The sequence below is a fragment of the Aedes aegypti genome, chromosome 2, assembly GCF_002204515.2.
Source record: "Aedes aegypti strain LVP_AGWG chromosome 2, AaegL5.0 Primary Assembly, whole genome shotgun sequence".
Taxonomy (NCBI): domain Eukaryota; kingdom Metazoa; phylum Arthropoda; class Insecta; order Diptera; family Culicidae; genus Aedes; species Aedes aegypti.
This window is the reverse complement of record NC_035108.1, coordinates 102,547,816-102,566,002: the sequence shown is the minus strand read 5'-3', so window position 1 is coordinate 102,566,002 and position 18,187 is coordinate 102,547,816. Positions and strand designations below refer to the sequence as shown.

At 39.2% G+C, this 18,187-nt stretch overlaps 1 protein-coding gene across 4 annotated transcripts in view; it reads right to left on the bottom strand.

The window, feature by feature from the left end:
* LOC5567090 (probable E3 ubiquitin-protein ligase HERC4) overlaps positions 1–17,992 on the bottom strand; it is a 75,641-nt gene extending 57,649 nt beyond the window's left edge. For 2 of the 4 annotated variants that reach the window (XM_021841756.1, XM_021841758.1), the window contains exon 1: positions 17,746–17,992. The gene's annotated coding sequence lies outside the window, so the exon portion shown is untranslated. The remainder of the gene's footprint in view (positions 1–17,745) is intronic. The other 2 variants (XM_021841757.1, XM_021841759.1) reach the window with 1 other exon arrangement.
* Positions 17,993–18,187: the final 195 nt, after the last annotated feature.

Genomic DNA, 18,187 nt, shown 5'->3' with positions numbered 1-18,187 from the left:
CTACAATGTTTTGTTCTTGAGTTATGATTTTTCAAAGAAAAGTCTTATATGGCACATCTGGACATTTTTCACAAAATTGGCCATAACTCAAAAACGAAAAAAAAAGTGCATTCCAAAAATTTCAGTGATTAAAGCTTATAAAATTACCTTCTCGAAAATATTTTTTTGAAAATTTTCCACGAGTTCGGGCATAGTTTTTCCGGCTTTTCTTTACGAATTTTCCCAAAGGTGGAAAATTTTGTGGAAAACTTATCCCAGTTCACATTTTTTTTTGGATTTTTGAGAAAATTTGCTAAAATTTTCATATAAAAACATTGTTTCTACAATGTTTCGTTCTTGAGTTATGATTTTTCAAAGAAAAGTCTTATATGGCACATCTGGACATTTTTCACAAAATTGGCCATAACTCAAAAACGAAAAAAAAGTGCATTCCAAAAATTTCAGTGATTAAAGCTTATAAAATTACCTTCACGAAAATATTTTTTTGAAAATTTTCCACGGGTTCGGGCATAGTTTTTCCGGCTTTTCTGTACGAATTTTCCCAACGGTGGAAAATTTAGTGGAAAACTTTTTCCAGTTCATATTTTTTTTTGATTTTTGAGAATTTTTGCTTAAATTTTCATCTAAAATCTTTGTTTCTACGATGCTTCGTTCTTGAGTTATGATTTTTCAAAGTAAGTAGTGTCAAGGGAAAACAAAAAATTTCCACCTGAGTTTTCCGGAAAAATAGGCGACCCTGAATTTTTCTCAATTTTTTTATTCATATATCCATGAGCCCTGCCTGTGGAAAAAGTTTCATGAAAATCTGAGACCCTTCGGCCCAATTTGTACGATAATAAAAAAAAAACCCCTGCTGCAGTGCCGTCGGGGTGAGTGCTCAACATTTCACAACAATTGTAAAATAGAGTGGCATTTCCAACAGCGTCTTTGATGTTCCATATTTTGTGGGAACACTTTGATTAGCAAAATTATCCCATGTAACAAAATTGCGACATATTAAGGTGAAACATCTCGAAATTCAAAGATGGCCGACACAATGGCCGTCTTGTTCCCCTACTCACGTTTTCAAAGGCGCAAAACTGGAGAAATAGTTGGCAAAAGTTCCTGATCTTCTTATTTTAAGCTTTTTGCTAGTGCACAAAGCCAAAATAAAAAGTGCACTGTTGTGGGATGCTTTCTTCGCGAGATTTGTGGCTTTGAAGTTTTAGTGCAATCTTAGAAGTTGATTCCAAACTGTATCACCTTAAGAATGCTTTTGAAAAGACATTCTCATTGAACAATTATAATAATTTTGGCACCCATGGATCAGAAATTTACCGTCATAATAAAGAAAACTATTGATTATCATTATCTCGTATTGAATATTTAGTTAATGTCAACCCTTCCAGCAATTCATGTTCGACCAATTTCTCACGCATTAGCTTTCTCCGCAATTTTCAAGTAATTCTAAGCCCAACACATTATTGGCACATACCCATTTCCCAGATTGGTTGATCAGCGAAGAGCACAAAAGGGAGGAGCATCATCTGCTATTCTGAGGTTATAAAACATGCTTCCTTCGTCGGATTCAGTTTCATTCTAATTCCGCTTTCGAGCTGGTAAGAGCTCCTCTGAACTTGCTCAGCGAGAAGAACCTCGCTGCTAGAAATCTGCTGAGCTGTTATTCTTCAAGCTGCCAATCCAGCATCTGGTCTGTGAAATCGCTCAAGATTTCTAGGTTGACCGATCCGCGCTTCTAGATTTCGCCTCGTGGTAAACTCGTGGTCACAGCATCCAAGCTCAATCGGCCCTTTTCAGGGCCAACATACGTTCATAAAAGGGTTAATTGGATGATATTGACTGATTTATCTATAATGATCTAAATATCGCGGTATACTACAATTTGGTTCACATAATTTACCCCACATAATTACATGAATTTGAGAATTTACCACTGCAGCGCCGTCGGACCGTAATAACATCATGCTACTCAGCATTGTAAGGTATTTCTAACAGAATCGTTGATTTATCATATAATGGGGGAACACTTCCTTAATCTGAGAAATAGGCTATATGAAATTGATGTCTTGGCAAGGGATGTACAAGATGAGCATTATGCATTAATTTTCCAATTTCCGTACTCGAGAATTTTGGAAGCGGGGGCCGTGATGCTCGGGATGGATTGTCCTCCATGACTGGTCCTGGCTGGAAATATTCGTGGGGAGAAACTCGACCCTTTGCTGCAGGAATTTCATTAACAACTCTTTGGTGAAGCAGAAATTTCTGATAAAAGGGAACTTTTTCAAAACAACTCTTATTGATTGGAATATTTATCAACAACTCTTTGTTAAGTAAAATCATCCTTAATAACTCTTTGCTCCATCGCCAAACCAAACCATTTCATTCAATTCATCAAGTACAAGAATATGAATGGTAAGGAGAGGCGGATGGTGTATATTTTGCTGGCGTTACTTTCCAACAGGTCGCCGGTTGGCGCTGACTACTAATCCGTCCACTGAATGATTTTCAGTTGTTGCTTTCGCTCTCTGGTTCCGTTCGCTACTCGCACACTGCTGTGGCTTTCACGCACTCTTCTTTGCTGCTCCGCTGCTTGATCCGTTCGTCATGCCGTTCGATTTGTGAATGAGCTGGGAGCAGAACAACCAGTGGTTTTATTTGCTCGAGCTCCGTTCACCGATGGCGAGTGGTGGGGTTCTCGCTTGGTTGTTTCGTCACTCCGTTCGCTACTCGCACGCGATTGGTTATTGCTTTCGCGCTATTTTCGTTGATGGTGTGATTCTTCGCTGAGAAATAAAAACTGAAACTCTTTTGATTTTTCATGCAAAATGACCAACTTTGATAAACTATATCTCAGTTATTTATGGACAGATTTGAATGAAATTTTAACAAAATATCAGACATAACTTAAATTTTAACATATGTTTTTGAGTGATTTTTCCAATCACACGTTGAATAGCAATAACGGTTTGACTAAAGTGATTTTTTTGACGATTTTTTATGATTGACATAACTAAACATATTGAAGGAATAGCTTCATGGTATCTTCAGAAAAGTTGTAGATTTTGACGAGATGAATAAGTTTGCTGAAGACAGTTTTTGTGTAAGGCTATCAGATTTTAAGATAAAAAGTTTTGAATTTTTCGTCGAAAATTACAGTTTAGTCAAACCGTTATTACTTATAAACTTGTGATTGGAAAAATTTTCAAAAATATTTGTTAAAATTCGAGTTACATCTGATGTTCTGTGAATGTTTCATTCGAAAATATTTCCATAAATAACTGAGATCTAACTTACCAAAGTTGGTCATTTTGTATGGAAAATCGAAAAAGTTGCAAATGCATGCAAATAAGTTGGGGCCTTCCTTAGCCGAGTGGTTAGAGTCCGCGGCTACAAAGCAAAGCCATGCTGAAGGTGTCTGGGTTCGATTCCCGGTCGGTCCAGGATCTTTTCGTAATGGAAATTTTCTTGACTTCCCTGGGCATAGATAATCGTACCTGCCACACGATATACGAATGCAAAAATGGAAACTTTGGCAAAGAAAGCTCTCAGTTAATAACTGTGGAAATGTCATAAGAACACTAAGCTGAGAAGCAGGCTCTGTCCCAGTGAGGACGTTAATGTCAAGAAGAAGAAGAATAAGAAGATGTGAATAAGTTCTCTGTTTATTCGACAAACAAGCTTAATATTTCATGGGTACACAACAGCAACAGAGTAGCGTACACAGGGATTTAGTTGAAATCTGGAAACGTAGCTCAATCTTGAAATCTTGAGCGATTTCACAAACCAGATTCTGGATTAACAGCTCAGCAGGCTCCTAGCAGCGAGGTACTTCTCGCTAAGCAAGTTCGGAGGAGCTCTTACCAGCTCGAAAGCGGAAATGGAATGAAACTGAATCCAACGAAGGCAGCATGTTTTATAACATTGGAATAGCAGATGATGCTCCTCCCTTTTGTGCTCTTCGCTTTCTGATCGACCAATCTGGGAAATGGGTATGTGCCAATAATGTGTTTTGCTTGGAATTACTTGAAAATTGCGGAGAATGCTACTGCGTGAGAAATTGGTCGAACATGAATTGTTGGAATGATTGGCATTCCCTAAATATTCCATACGAGCTATTGATAATTAATAGTTTTCTTTATTATAACGGTAAATTCCTGATCCATGGGTGCCAAAATTATTACAATTGTTCAATGAGAATGTCTTTTCAAAAGCATTCTAAATATGTCGCAATTTTGTCACATGGGATAATTTTCCTAATCAAAGTGTTCCCATAAAATATGGAACATAAAAGGCGCTGTTGGAAAAGCCACTCTATTTTGCAATCGTTGTGAAATGTTGAGCACTCACCCGACGGCACTGCAGCAGCGTCCGCGAGTGCAATCCCAAATGGTTGAGTCATAAATTATTCACGACAAATGAAATTTTGTATGAGGCCGTGAAATTGATTTAGGAATACTAGAAGTTATAAATAAAGTCGGAAATATTTCTCTTTTAACTCTTTTCCACAAATTTGATGGCTCTGAAAAGAACCGATGGCTTTGTTAGCTTCGATGTTGTTACGGATAAATAACACTGCTCGGACCAACAAAACTCAGGGGGCTTCTGGTATTTGCTCCTAACGGGATTGCTTCTTGACCACCAATGATGATTTCATCACGAGTCGAAATTTTGAAGCGCGGGTCAACAGCTCCTCGGCCGATGAAATTTGCGGCGGCGATGACGATGGCTGGGTGAACGCAAACAAGCGGTGAACCACAAAGCGAGAATGACTCGCCCGACCGTGTTCACAGTTCGACCGCAATTTCTCCTGTGGACTGCTTCTCTTCTTCTTCTTCTAGGCGGTGGCAGCGGTGATGGCTTTAGCTTCGGACGGCATCTTCTCTCGCTCGCTCGACAGTTCGATTTGAGCGAAGCAAGACAAACGGGGGCGTCCTTCACTATCGATGTCTGTGCCTGAGAAGCACGCCCGGTCAGAACAAGCCGATCTGTCGCCTGCTGAGATGCGAGCCAATCGGAGAGTGAAAAGCAAATGACGTCAAATTTTCTCTAGTCACCCCTATTTATAGATTTGCTTGAAATCAACGTTCTCTTTTAAAACAGTTATTAAACTATTTGGACAGGTATGTGGGATTCAGTAAGTAAACGACATGAAGCTTTGATGTCTTGGCTTTCGATTGAGATGCTAATCAAGAAATTTTGTTAAGCCAGCGAAAAGTTATAAACGTTTAAAATATTTCATGCCAACGTAACGCTCTTGTTTTTGAAATTCCAATTTCACTCCTGTATAGAGAAGAGAGACGTACTTCTACGTCAAAACATAAAAACAAAAGCATTTTTTGTTTTTATAGTGCTATGCTATAATTTTATATATAACTATAAAAAGTTGTGGAAATCGGTACATTTTACGATTCGTATACATGCCATCGATATCATGTTGCAATTGGTCGGCGTTAAGTCAGAGTGGACCAAGTGACATTTTTCATATTTTGAGAAAAATGGGTTTGAAGTCTAACGCTCTGTAATTTTTGAAGTCGTTTAAATTTTGATTCAATATTTCTACACATCTTTGTGTTACTTCCAAACAATATAATGTGAAATGATAATCATGAAAAATCATAATCCAAACCTCTGATAGAACGATTTTTTGATGAACTATGTGTACTTGGTCCACTCTGACTGAACTAAAGACTACCGTTCAGTGAGTTGGTTCACTCTGACTGAACAATTTCTAGGAAAATAACAATCATTCAATGCTTGCATGGTCAAACTGGGTGGATATCTCTAAGATGAACAGATTATCAAGACCCTTCTATACCAGTATCATAAATTCTTCAATAATCGTCAATACCGAAATCAGTGGCATTACGATAGCTTGAAAATTAAGGTTTTGCAGGGTCAGGGCATTGAAGACCAGAAATATTCAAATATGTGTTCAGTCAGAGTGGACCAAGTGAAAATCTTGAGTACCGACCAAAATATACTGATCCAATAAGCGGGTTCTAGGGCATTCCATGCATACACTATACAACTGCCATAAACTTCTATCGGGCTTTGAAATCGACTCAAAAAATTCAATAAACAATCAGTTTATTGCTTTTCAACACTTGGTCCGCTCTGTCTGTACAGAAATTGTTGCTATTTCTGAGCACCCATCCAAATATGGTAAATGGTCAAATATCAAAATCAAATGCATCGAATTAAGTAATATTTATAAATTTCTATTGATAGATAAGTAGAAGAATAATTCGATGTCGATTTTTTTCATTTTCTCGCATTCCTTAGCGCGCTGATCATTTTCGGTCCACTCTGACTGCACACTTTTATTGATTTTTATTGATCATCCAAAGTAAATTTGTTACATATCTCTCGCAGTTTACAGCATTCCTTAAATCTGATCAAAGTGAAACGGAGGAAAGGTAATTTCGCATCTAATGAGATACAGTGCCTTCCCGATTTTGGCAACACCCGTTTTTGGCAACCTTTTTTCCCGATTTTGGCAACACATTGAAAAATATTTTCAATTGCTTATCAAGTACTGAAACCCAGTGTTTTGAGTTAAAACAAAGTAAAAATTAGTCAAAATGAAAATACTGGTGACCATAGTGAGCTTGGAAACGTAATATGGAACATCTTTATGACTAGAACTCACAAGAAAGTTATTGTTTAACGTAAAGGCTTATAAAGCAGACAAGTTTAGCTTAGCTTAGACTGACTACACATATCAATGGTTGCTATTCCGTGATTGACCGAAGTCAGTGAAAATGCACAAATAATCAACTAGAAGTTCGGCTGGGATTGGCCATAATCTTCTTCAGTGGGCATAATTCAGTGCCTCTATTTATACAGGGTCAATAACGGCGCCGGCCACGTCCTTGCAGTCAGGTGGGATTGGGGGAAGGAATGTTAGTGTGTAACCTTTGCTATTTGGAGACCGTGTTTGCCTCTGCATCTCCACAAAGGTTACTGGGAGGGATGTTTGTTAATGGGGAGGATCGTTGGGTCACAGGATTCACTTTGATAAGCAATTAGACCATGATAAATAATTATTTGTGAGATATAAACATGCTTATATGTAAATATAATATTTTCATTTGATATGATCAATATCTATGTAGAGAAAAATGATGCCGACACTTGAGGTGACAAACCTTTAAAAGTTTGTTGAATAAAGTGAATCTTTCGCAAGTCTACACTTGCAGTGTTGAACCATTCAAAGTTTTTTTTTAATTACAAAAATAAAGATAAAAAAAAGGAGTTTTGAAAAAAACATTAGCCATAAATAATTTATGAATCAGAGTTTATGTCGACACTCACACTCAAAGTTTGTTGAAAAATCATATTAACGTCTCACCGTTTTAGTGATTAAAGGTGCAGTCATACATATTTTATAGATTAGAAATAGTAGCATGAAACGAGCTCACCAATTGATCCGTCATCCTTGAGCAGCAACAATCCACTTTTAGCTTCACTCGTTTGCTCGGCTATATAAAAGCACTCAGAGAAAATAGGCGCGCGACCCGAGAAAAAAAAACCGACGACTGCTCGGGCTGGCTTTCTTGACGTACTGCCCAGCAAGCGTCAACGTCGAAAGATCAAAAAGAACTAATCGAACGCGGCATGTTTGCATCCTGTCCCCATCACCGGTCCCCGCAGGAGCAAGCGTCAAGGTCGAAGGATCAAACACAACTACGCAAAGGCTTATAAAGCAGACAAGCTGTATAAATTATTGCTACTGTCATGTATTGTTATGTTCTTCTTCTTCAGCATGACTTTGCTTTGTAGCCGCGGACTCTAAGAAAGGCCTCGTTATTGTTGTTTTCTACCGATTTCGCAATTATTCCGGAGACTTCCCAAACTTTTTCCTCGCACGATCACGTCGCATTCTTTGGCAAGTGCAACATTTGAAAACTTACGTCAATGCTTGCATCAGTTTTCAAGCCATTTGGTGACATTACAAACACCCCTTCGTTTCTATTTATATAGATGTGTCAAAATCGACACTACAAGCAAGAGTAGAAATCCTTTATAAGAGAGATTCGCGGAAGCTGACATTTTTGTCAAAGCGTGAGCCAATCGAGCAGCGAGACCTGTCAAAGTGTGAGCCAAACGAACATGCGTTATGTTTGTTTTGAACTTTTCTTGAAGAGTAATGTAATCCGCTTGAAATTATTTCGGTAAAAGTAATTTTGCATGAAGCAAAAAAATGAAATGTTTTACTTTTTGAATTTTTGTCAATGCGTTTTTTAGTTTTTGATTTTTTCGGCTGTTTATTAGTTTTGATATGTAGCTCAAAGATCTATAATGAAACAAAATACACTTCAAAGCAATGAGGAAGTCATGTCCGTGTTACAATATTATTCTCGACGCCGAGCAACATCAGCACTGCTGGTCTGTTGCCAAATCATTCCATTTTACTTCCGCTTATCTCTCTCGTTTTACTTTTTGAATTTTTGTCAATGCGTTTTTTAGTTTTTGATTTTTTCGGCTGTTTATTAGTTTTGATATGTAGCTCAAAGATCTATAATGAAACAAAATACACTTCATAGCAATGAGGAAGTCATGTCCGTGTTACAATATTATTCTCGACGCCGAGCAACATCAGCACTGCTGGTCTGTTGCCAAATCATTCCATTTTACTTCCGCTTATCTCTCTATAAAGGATCACTAAGCAAGAGTACTATTTTTGTTGTTTCTGGTCGGACATTTCTGAATTTTTTGCAAAATTTGTGATTCATGAAAATGTCATAGTGTGAGGCAACATTTATCCCAGAGTTTTTGTGTTTTTCGATATTCATTCTACCGTGCTGTGTGCAGGTGAGGTGACGCATGAGTGTAGAAAAATCGTTTGACAGCTGACCATGGAAGCAAAACAAACGTCGCGAAAAATATCGAATGTTTACGGCACTTCTTACCATAGATATTTGTAAGCATTTCTACAAATAAAATTTTTTTTCTTTTAAACTGTTATAAAAAATAAACGATAAATTTCACACATTATTCTGCAAGAAGACAAAAGAAGTAATGATTATTACATTTTTTTCCACTGAATCCGCAAAATCTAAGCTACAATCCCGCAAAAATAAAATCGAAAATTGTATCCCAATTGTATCAAACGTATTTTCATTAGAAGCATACATTGGTGGAAAAAAATTCATGTGTGCCAAAAAGATTTCGCATAGGGTAGAAGCACCGATTTTGGCCATACGCCAGTTGTAGCCATAGTGGATTATACACCGTTTCACATAGCCAATCAGCATGAAACCTTTTGTGTTCAGTAGATCACATTCATATGATACAGCTACCTTCATTTACTCGTCCAAATTGATTCGAAACATAAGAAAAACAATTGATTTTCCTTATAATTTTAAATTCCATACACCTAATTTGGCCAGGGCACTCCTAATTTCGCCACTCTCATGAAAAATCAATGCGATTGGCCAATTTGGGAACCGAAGTTAAATCTCTGGTCGAAACTGGTTCCATTGGCCTATATTGACCAACGGGATTTTCAAAGCGAAAAAATGGTTTTAGCTCAGTTTTGATATTTTACACACATAATATGGATTGAAAGCTTGCATTTGACATATTTGTAGTGTAAATACGGCTTACCATTTAATTTTTATTGACATTTTCTCTTAGGCTGGCTAAAACCGGTGCTTTTACCCTACAGTTTCTTCAAAAAATTGTTAAAAAATCTCACGGTATTCTTGTGATTTCAATTTTTACCAACATTTGATTCGAAAATTACTCCACATGTTGCTTCAACAATTCCAGCACAAAATGCTTCTTTAACATATATTTATTTTTTTCAAGAAATTCCTTCCATATTTCTGATCATGCATTTGCTACTCTCAGCAAAGTATTTCCCAAATTTCAGTAAACGACCATAATGTTTGATGAGATATCGCCATTGACGTTATTTTTGGGTGCATGGTGGTCTCGATAAAAAACATTGAAAAAGTTACATGATCCAAAATAGCTTGTAGTTTTTTTACGGGCCTTACTGTACATATTTGATCGATATCTTTCATCTACTTGTTTTCTATTAAGTCCTGAGCTTACATTAAAACTGTGATAACATTGATTTTAGCATAGTAATGTATAAGAATTTCCACTTTTTTCAATTTAGAACCTTGTTAACTACATAAGACGTGTGGTAACCAAAATTGCACTCTATGTTCAGGAAATCCCACTTGAAAGATAATCGAAATCTGATATTTTCAATATGGTTTTGCTATAAAATTGCACATTTGCGCTCTATAACACTTACAAATGGCCACTGAAAATAATACCACGCTTATACTGTGTACAGCAAGTATGCTTTCCAGATAGTACATATAATCATAATGTCTATACTTTTGGGTCAAAAGCTGAACTAAAGAAGGCTCCCAGACATTGTTTACATCATTCGTTAAAGTTGCCATGCATTTTCTGATATTTTTTGAGATAAAAATGATAAAAATCATAAACATTTAAAAATTTAAAAACATCCCCAATTTGGCAACATAAAAATCACGCCTTGTTGCCAAAATCGGTAAGGCACTGTAATAATCCAATTTTCCCAAGTTTTGTACTTGATCCCCTCTGACTTAACGCCGACCAATTGAACCTAAGAAATGCCAGAAAATTGTTGCGCAATTAGCTAAAGAGCGATCGAACTCCAAGCCATAGCCAGCAGCACCCAGCCACGCTCGTGCTGTGTATTTTGAGCGTGCTTTTGTTAAGCTGCGAGTAATTTTTGTTCAGCATTTTTTTTTTAAATTGGCTCGTTTATACATTTATAGCTTGGGAGAAAATGGTTGAAACGATGAATAAAGAAAAATTCAAAAACTTAAAATAGAGCAGATATTTAAATTATTAAAACTACTATTATTTTGAGCGATTTCACCTGGTGCTTAACCGGTAGTGCGAGAATTTTCAAATCTTGTGATAATGAAATAGAGTATACCGTACACTCCCGTTAATTTGAACGGTACCTCATGCAAACCATCGGGGTTCATTTTTAATTTGAACATCTAGTCATCCTAGAAACGTGTAACTGGTTACCTCTTTTACTGTTTTGTTTTGATTCTGCGTTCCGTTCCACAGCGTTCCATTCCACTTTACTCCGTTCCATGAGCTAAGTGACGTTTGAACCATTTTTAATCTGAACGATGTGCAAATTAGCGGGGTACAAATTAAAAAGTGTTCAGATTACATGAGGTCAAACCAACGGGGGTACCCGGTATTTGTAGTTCACTGCCAAAATTTCATGCCGATTGCTCATATGGAAACAAAGTTACAGCATGCCAGTTGAGCATTTTGTATGATAATCGGCTTTCACTACTATTATTCTGAACACAACTGTAACTCAGGGAGTAACTAAAACCAGCCGATGCACTTTACTTGATTGATTGATTGATTTGACTTTATTAACGAGATTTTTCCCTGGGCTAGTTCATTTCGGGACCAACGGCTTTACTTCCCTTCCGAAGGAAGTCGTCACTATAACTTTTTACGTCATAAGTGACTATGTCGGGGATGGGATTCGATCCCAGGTCCTCGGCGTGAGAGGCGAGTGTTCTAACCACTACACCAGGTCCGTCCCCACACTTTACTTGAGCAATTCTCGCTGAATTGCTCAAATGGTGTACAATAGCAACAATAGCATCGGCCTCAGACCCTCATCTCTCCGGAACCACCTTACGGTATTTCTTCGGGGAGGGACCAGTGTATAGAGCACAACACATGTAGCATACAGTTAATAACTGTGGAAGTGCTCATTGAACACTAAGCAGAGAAGCAGGCTCTATCCCAGTGAGGACCAGAATTTCTTATTGATAAAAATTTTCCTGTGGTACGTATCACATCGATATCGTTCGCTCTGTATAGCAAGTCAATAACAATCGTTTTTGTTTCTATCCCTCATATCAACCCCTTGCATTGTCTCAACTCTTCTGTTGAGCGGTACAATGCCGGACACCGGTGATGATACCAACCGGCCAAAGCGGCGGATTAGAAACTACAACGAAGCTTACACTGGACCGTACCTGGTAATTGCGGAATCTTCTAATGGCAACATCGTGGCGTCCAAAATCGCTAAGATGCTTATCCAAAAATTCGACCGGGATTATGTGCGTTCCATACCAATGACAAAAAAGAAGATGAAAATTTTGATGCGTTCACGTTAGGCAGCCAACCAACTGGTGATCATGGAGCAGGAAAATATTAAATTCTCAACCCCCAACGCCTCATCCAGTGCCTAGGTGTAGCTTACATCGAGCCCGAAATTGATTCAGATGAGCTAAATACAGCGGTGGCCTTTGACAAAGCAAAATTGATTCAGGATGGAAACCCAGCGGTAGTCGAAACGAGACGCATAACCAAAAAAGCGAATGATGGATCAACAAAACTGTTGTACACCGTCATAATAACATTCGACGGTTTAACCATTCCGTCCCACGTCGAGATAAATCAGGTACTGTATGGAGTTAATCCCTATGTGTACCCTACTCGTCAATGCACTAATTGTTGGCGGTTAGGTCACGACAGAAAAAACTACAAAAGTGCTATTCGCTGTCCCAGCTGTCTGGAAGGAAACATTGATTCTGATCACAATTGTGGCCAAGAAACGCCACAATGCGTCAATTGTCATGGTGATCACAAGGCAAACGACCATCGACGGTGCCAAAAAATAATCGCTAAAAAGCAGGAGGATGCTGAACGTCAGTCCACCTACTCCCAAGGGCGTACGGACTGGTTTTGCACATTGGCTCCCGAGGAAGCGGATTCTAACGTTATGCAGAATAATGTTCAAAACACTCAACATGCGGAGGTTCACTCAGATCCTCGAGCATCGGCTACCAATAACCTTGCAACCACTAGTGCTCCACCCCCAAAGCGCCGTTTGAGGGATACTGACTGTGACGATGAGCTCCCCAACTCGAGGTACATATTTCGGATGGGGTCTGTAAATCAATTCAGTCTGGTATCGAATCGAACGAGGTAGTGGAGGTAATGGCGGAAGTTTTGGAGGTTGCACCCGAAGACCAGGAATCAAGAGCTAAAATTCGAGAGCATGTTCTGGGAAGAATCACTGAGCTGGTCAACGACCGTGTCAAAAAATACCTTGATACTTTAAGGTTATGATAATGCTCCACACCAGCTGACTCAATGAATACCGAATCACTACGCTGCCTTCAATGGAATTGCCGAGGTTTACTTCGTAAACGCTCGGTACTGATCAACCTTATCAATGAATTAGAATGCAACATAATTTTACTGAATGAAACACATCTTGATAATACTATGTACTTCAACTTGCCCAATCATTCTATATTTCGCAAGGATCATCGGAGCAACTCAATGGGAGTTGCGCTGGCGATTCGGAAAGATCTACACCCCACCGCATTCCAACTAAACGTTCCCGTCGATATTCAACATATATCCTGCCAACTCAGAACTAGTCTAGGAGTAATCACGGTGGTGTCTGTGTACATCCACCCACAAGCTAATGTTTCGGAAAACGGATTAGCTCATTTTCTTCGGTCCGTACCAAAACCTTGCGTCATTGGTGGGGATTTTAATGCGAAACACCCGCTATGGGGCAATAATACAGAAAATCAACGAGGTCGATGTTTATATGATGCTTTAGAAAGCGAAAATCTCGTTGTACTTAACAACGGTGATGCAACTCGCTACGACGCAAATAATTCGTGGAGTGCAATTGATATCACCATAGTCTCACCCGAACTGAGCTTGATGTTTGACTGGGAAGTCCAGGAGAACCCCACGGGAAGCGATCATTTCCCTATCGTATTTGGAATACTGGGAACCACAGTGGACCAAAGGCGTAGCAAATTGAACTGGAGAAAAATCAATTGGGAGACTTACGCTAAGAAGATTGAAGACGACCTTGCCGCATACACAGGGTCGTTGGATCCTATCCGATTCTTTCGTCTGGTATGGAATGCTCTGACACATTCCGCACCAAACCCCTCTCCAAGAACTGACAAGATGAAGATTCCGCAACCATATTGGGACGATGAACTTGCTGCTGCCAAACAGGAGACTAGAACAGCTTTCAAAACTTGGAACGGATGCTGACACAAGACGCTTTTGAGGATTATAATGCGGCAGAGCTAAGGTTTAGGAAAATGATTAAGGAAAAGAAAACTGCCAGTTGGCGAAAATTCTGTGACGGACTTGATGGCACTACTTCAGTCAACACGCTGTGGAAGATGGCACGTCGATACAGAGGGCGCGCTTCACCAGGAGGACGAGAATGTATACCCCAACCTGTTTTGGAAGAGTTGCTGGAAAAATTAGCCCCTACGAGTATGCCGAAAAGTCCCATGCAATTTTCAGATTGCACTTGTGAGGATCATATTGAGGGCAACTTTTTCTCAATGTGTGATCTACAGTCTGTCATGAAAACCGGGAAGGATTCGGCTCCAGGCATAGATGGTGTACCGTATTCTGCTATTGCACACCTACCGTTTGTTGGATTACGAGCCTTGCTGAAAATCTACAATGAAACATTCGAGAAGGAGGGAACAGTTAGTGAGTGGAACCTGTTTCAAATCGTAGCTATCCCAAAACCGGGGCAACAGGTGAATTCTTCTTCATCGATTCGTCCAATAGCTTTAGCGTCCTGCTTCCGTAAAACATATGAAATGCTACTCAAAGAAAGGGTAGAATGGCGGATTGAGAACATGCAACTTTTCCCATTCGAAATGTGCGGATTTCGTAAGGGGAAAGGCACCATTGATGCAGCCAACATCATAGTTGAGGAATCCTACCGGGCATTACAAAATCGTGAGCATATGCTGATATGTAGTGTTGACATTAAAAGTGCATACGACAACGTAGACATCGATTGCTTGGTCGCAGAAATGAGAGCGATTGACATCGAAGAATGCGTAATCAAGGCAGTTTACTGGCTATTTCGAGAGAGAGTGATTGTAGCTACGACAAACGATCATCAACAAATTTATCGAACAACCTGGAAAGGGCTTCCACAAGGTTCGCCATTGAGTCCTGTTTGCTTCAACATTTTCATCACCAGGATAATGAATAATATCCCCCGCGGTGTCATCAAAGTGGGTTATGCTGACGACGTTACCATTGCAGTTCGCGGAAAACAGCTAGAAGAAACAAGTGCGAATCTACAAGCTGGATTGAATAGTGTGGTGAATGATTTATCGAAACTAGGGCTTGAAATATCGTCTCCGAAGTGCAGCGTTATGGTAATCTCAAAACAACCCTTGGAGGAAGAGTCGCAAATCCATATTGGAGAAGAAACAATACCTTGTGTAGAGTCGATGAAACTACTAGGCATCTTCCTAACATCGAAACTGTCATGGTCTCGCCATATAGCACATCTGAAGCAACGTTCACTGCCCTATGTCAATTTCCTTAGAAGTATCGCTGGTCAATACTGGGGTGCGCACCCGCAAACCATGCTCCAAATCTACAAATCGTGCGTGCGGCCAATTCTCGAATATGGTGCAGTGTTCTTAAGAAACATTCCAAAAAGGGATGCTTTAGCATTGGACCGCATTCAGTATGCCTGCATACGGGTTTGCCTCGGATCAACTAAAACTACACATACAGGTTCTCTGGAAGTAATGGCGGGCTTATCCCCTCTTGAAATTCGTCGAGACGCAGCTATCTTGCGGTTCGTCAACAAGAGGATTGGTCTCGCTCCTTGGGAGAGACAATTTGCAACACAACACGCCATAGAGTCATCGAGATCTCCTCTGAGAGATGCAGTTATTCGTTTACGTGAATTCTTTCCATGGAATCATACCCTTCCAAATCTACCATGTTTCCTCGTTGGCTCTACCGTAAGGAGCAAACGTCTTTCTATTAACTTCAGCATTCAGGCGGCTATGAAACAATCTACGGATCTTCCTGCAAATGACCTAGTTCAAAGAGAAATAGTAAAATCGTACAATGGATTCAGTGTATGTGCTACTGATGGATCCAAAAGTGTAGATGGAACAGGATATGCCGTTGTTAACAATTTTGGTGCACCTTGTGTTAGTGTGAAATTACCGTACAATATATCAGTGTACATGGCTGAGTTATTTGCGATACTCGACGCAGTTCGCCTCATCAAAGAAGCTCCCATGGGTAAATATGTTGTCATGACCGATAGCATGAGTGCCCTAAAAAGTCTTCAAACCCAATCGGTAGATTCATCGACTCCAATGGCGTGGTTCGAAGTAAAGCAGGCAGTACGTCTAGCTGAATTTGAAGGATCAGAATTATCATTTTTGTGGGTCCCAGCTCATAGCGGAGTAATAATGAACGAAGAGGCTGATGAATTAGCAAAAGCAGCGTGCATTAGTGGAGTCGAACAACCTCATCGACTGACTTATTTTGATGTAAAGTATCCGGCGAAGCAACAGGGAATGCATATCTGGCAGAATAACTGGAGGGATGGAACCATGGGTCGTTTCTGTCACAGCATACTTCCTACTACTTCACAACTACCGTGGTTCGTAGATAGTAATTTGAATCGGAGACAGGAGGTTATACTGTCTAAACTCATCAGTAATCATTCACGTTTGCCAGCCCATCTCAAACGGAATAGGATAATTGAGGATGATTCATGTTCCTGTGGTGAAGCACCTTGCGATCCGGAGCACATAATATTCGGATGCACTAGATTCCTCAATCAAAGGCGTACATTGTGGACGATGTTAATTAGAAAACAAATAATTCCAGATTTGCAAGTAATACTTAGGGAACAAGATTTAGAAGTTTTAAAGACAATAGCCGATTTTATTATCGCATGTGATGTTGATATATAGTACTATACATGAATTACCACTTGGCAGGCTATGTGTTATTACAAGTAAAGCCAAATAAATCTAAGGGGAAAAAAAAAGTTTGTCTGCAAAAGGAAAAAGAGAGAAATTTCTGGAGGAACTTAATGATAAATCACTGGTCGAATTTTTCGAGGAGTTCCCAATGCATTTCAAGGTATAATACTTAGAAGAATAAATTCTGCAGTTCTTGAGCCAACCCGTATACGAATTCACTAGGCTGTCAGACTATTGGAACATATTGGAAAACTTGAATTGGTAGAAAAATCTCTGAAAGAAATCCTGGAATATTAATTTGGAGGATTTTCAAAGTCATTCCTGTCAAAATTTCTGATTTGGTATTTCGACTATATAATAGTCACTAGATACCATTTTGGTTAGAAATAGATCCTTAGGAACTTTGCATTAAAAACAGAGACTTTTAAGCATTAAAACAAAGACCAAGTCTCTAAAAAGAGACCTGCTACCAGCCCTGCATAGTGCAGCCTTGTGATACGCATCTTGCTCTCGCTTCCAGAACTCTCATTCCCTTTTGTTCTGGTTTTTGAGGTTTCCGTTTTCGGTCCGTCCATTGCCTTCAAAATATTGCGTCATTTCAGGCGAGATACTAGCTAATCCGAAACGAGAGGAAATTCGCTTCCTAATTGATCCAAGTGCCGATTAGCTCCTGGTCTCAACTTTCTTGTGATGATCGGATAATTGAAAGTGAAAATCAATACGAGAAGAAAATAAGAGGCCATCAGCTGGGAAGGAGGATGACGTTTGCTATCGGATAATTTCGTTGTAAAAATCGAATGAATTGCATTAAAAGCGTTCTAGAAGAATCTTTCGTGAAACCGGATAAGCCTTGCCACTTATCATTCTGCGAATATTCTGATCATAGAAAGGTCGCGAAAGATACGAAAGCAGCAAAAAATGACCCAAAACAAACCTGTTATTGTTTGCGCCGAGATTTCGTATCCAGGAATCCTCTTATCAGAAAACAATCTATTTACTCACATTGATAGATAAGGTAGCACAAATGTTCACTAGCAAACACTTCCGATTACAGTATTTTCTATCGAAATTGATAAATTTTCACTGAAAATCCAATTAAATCCACGAGAAGAAGAGCGACGAAACGAGCCGATTGTGTGATGATTTTGCTTGTGGAAGTTTCTGCGATCTGACAGTTTTCGCGTGTCTCATTCGGTAGTGGCGTACGGGTTAAAAAATCACAGGTGTTGTTGAACACGCGCAATTTCAATTTTATTCGTTCGTTTGAAAGTACATCAATTCAGAATAATTCTGCACGGTTTACATTATTTTAGAATGAACTTTACTGCAACAAATTAAGCTAAATTACAATGAGTTTAACAAATTATCCAACAAAA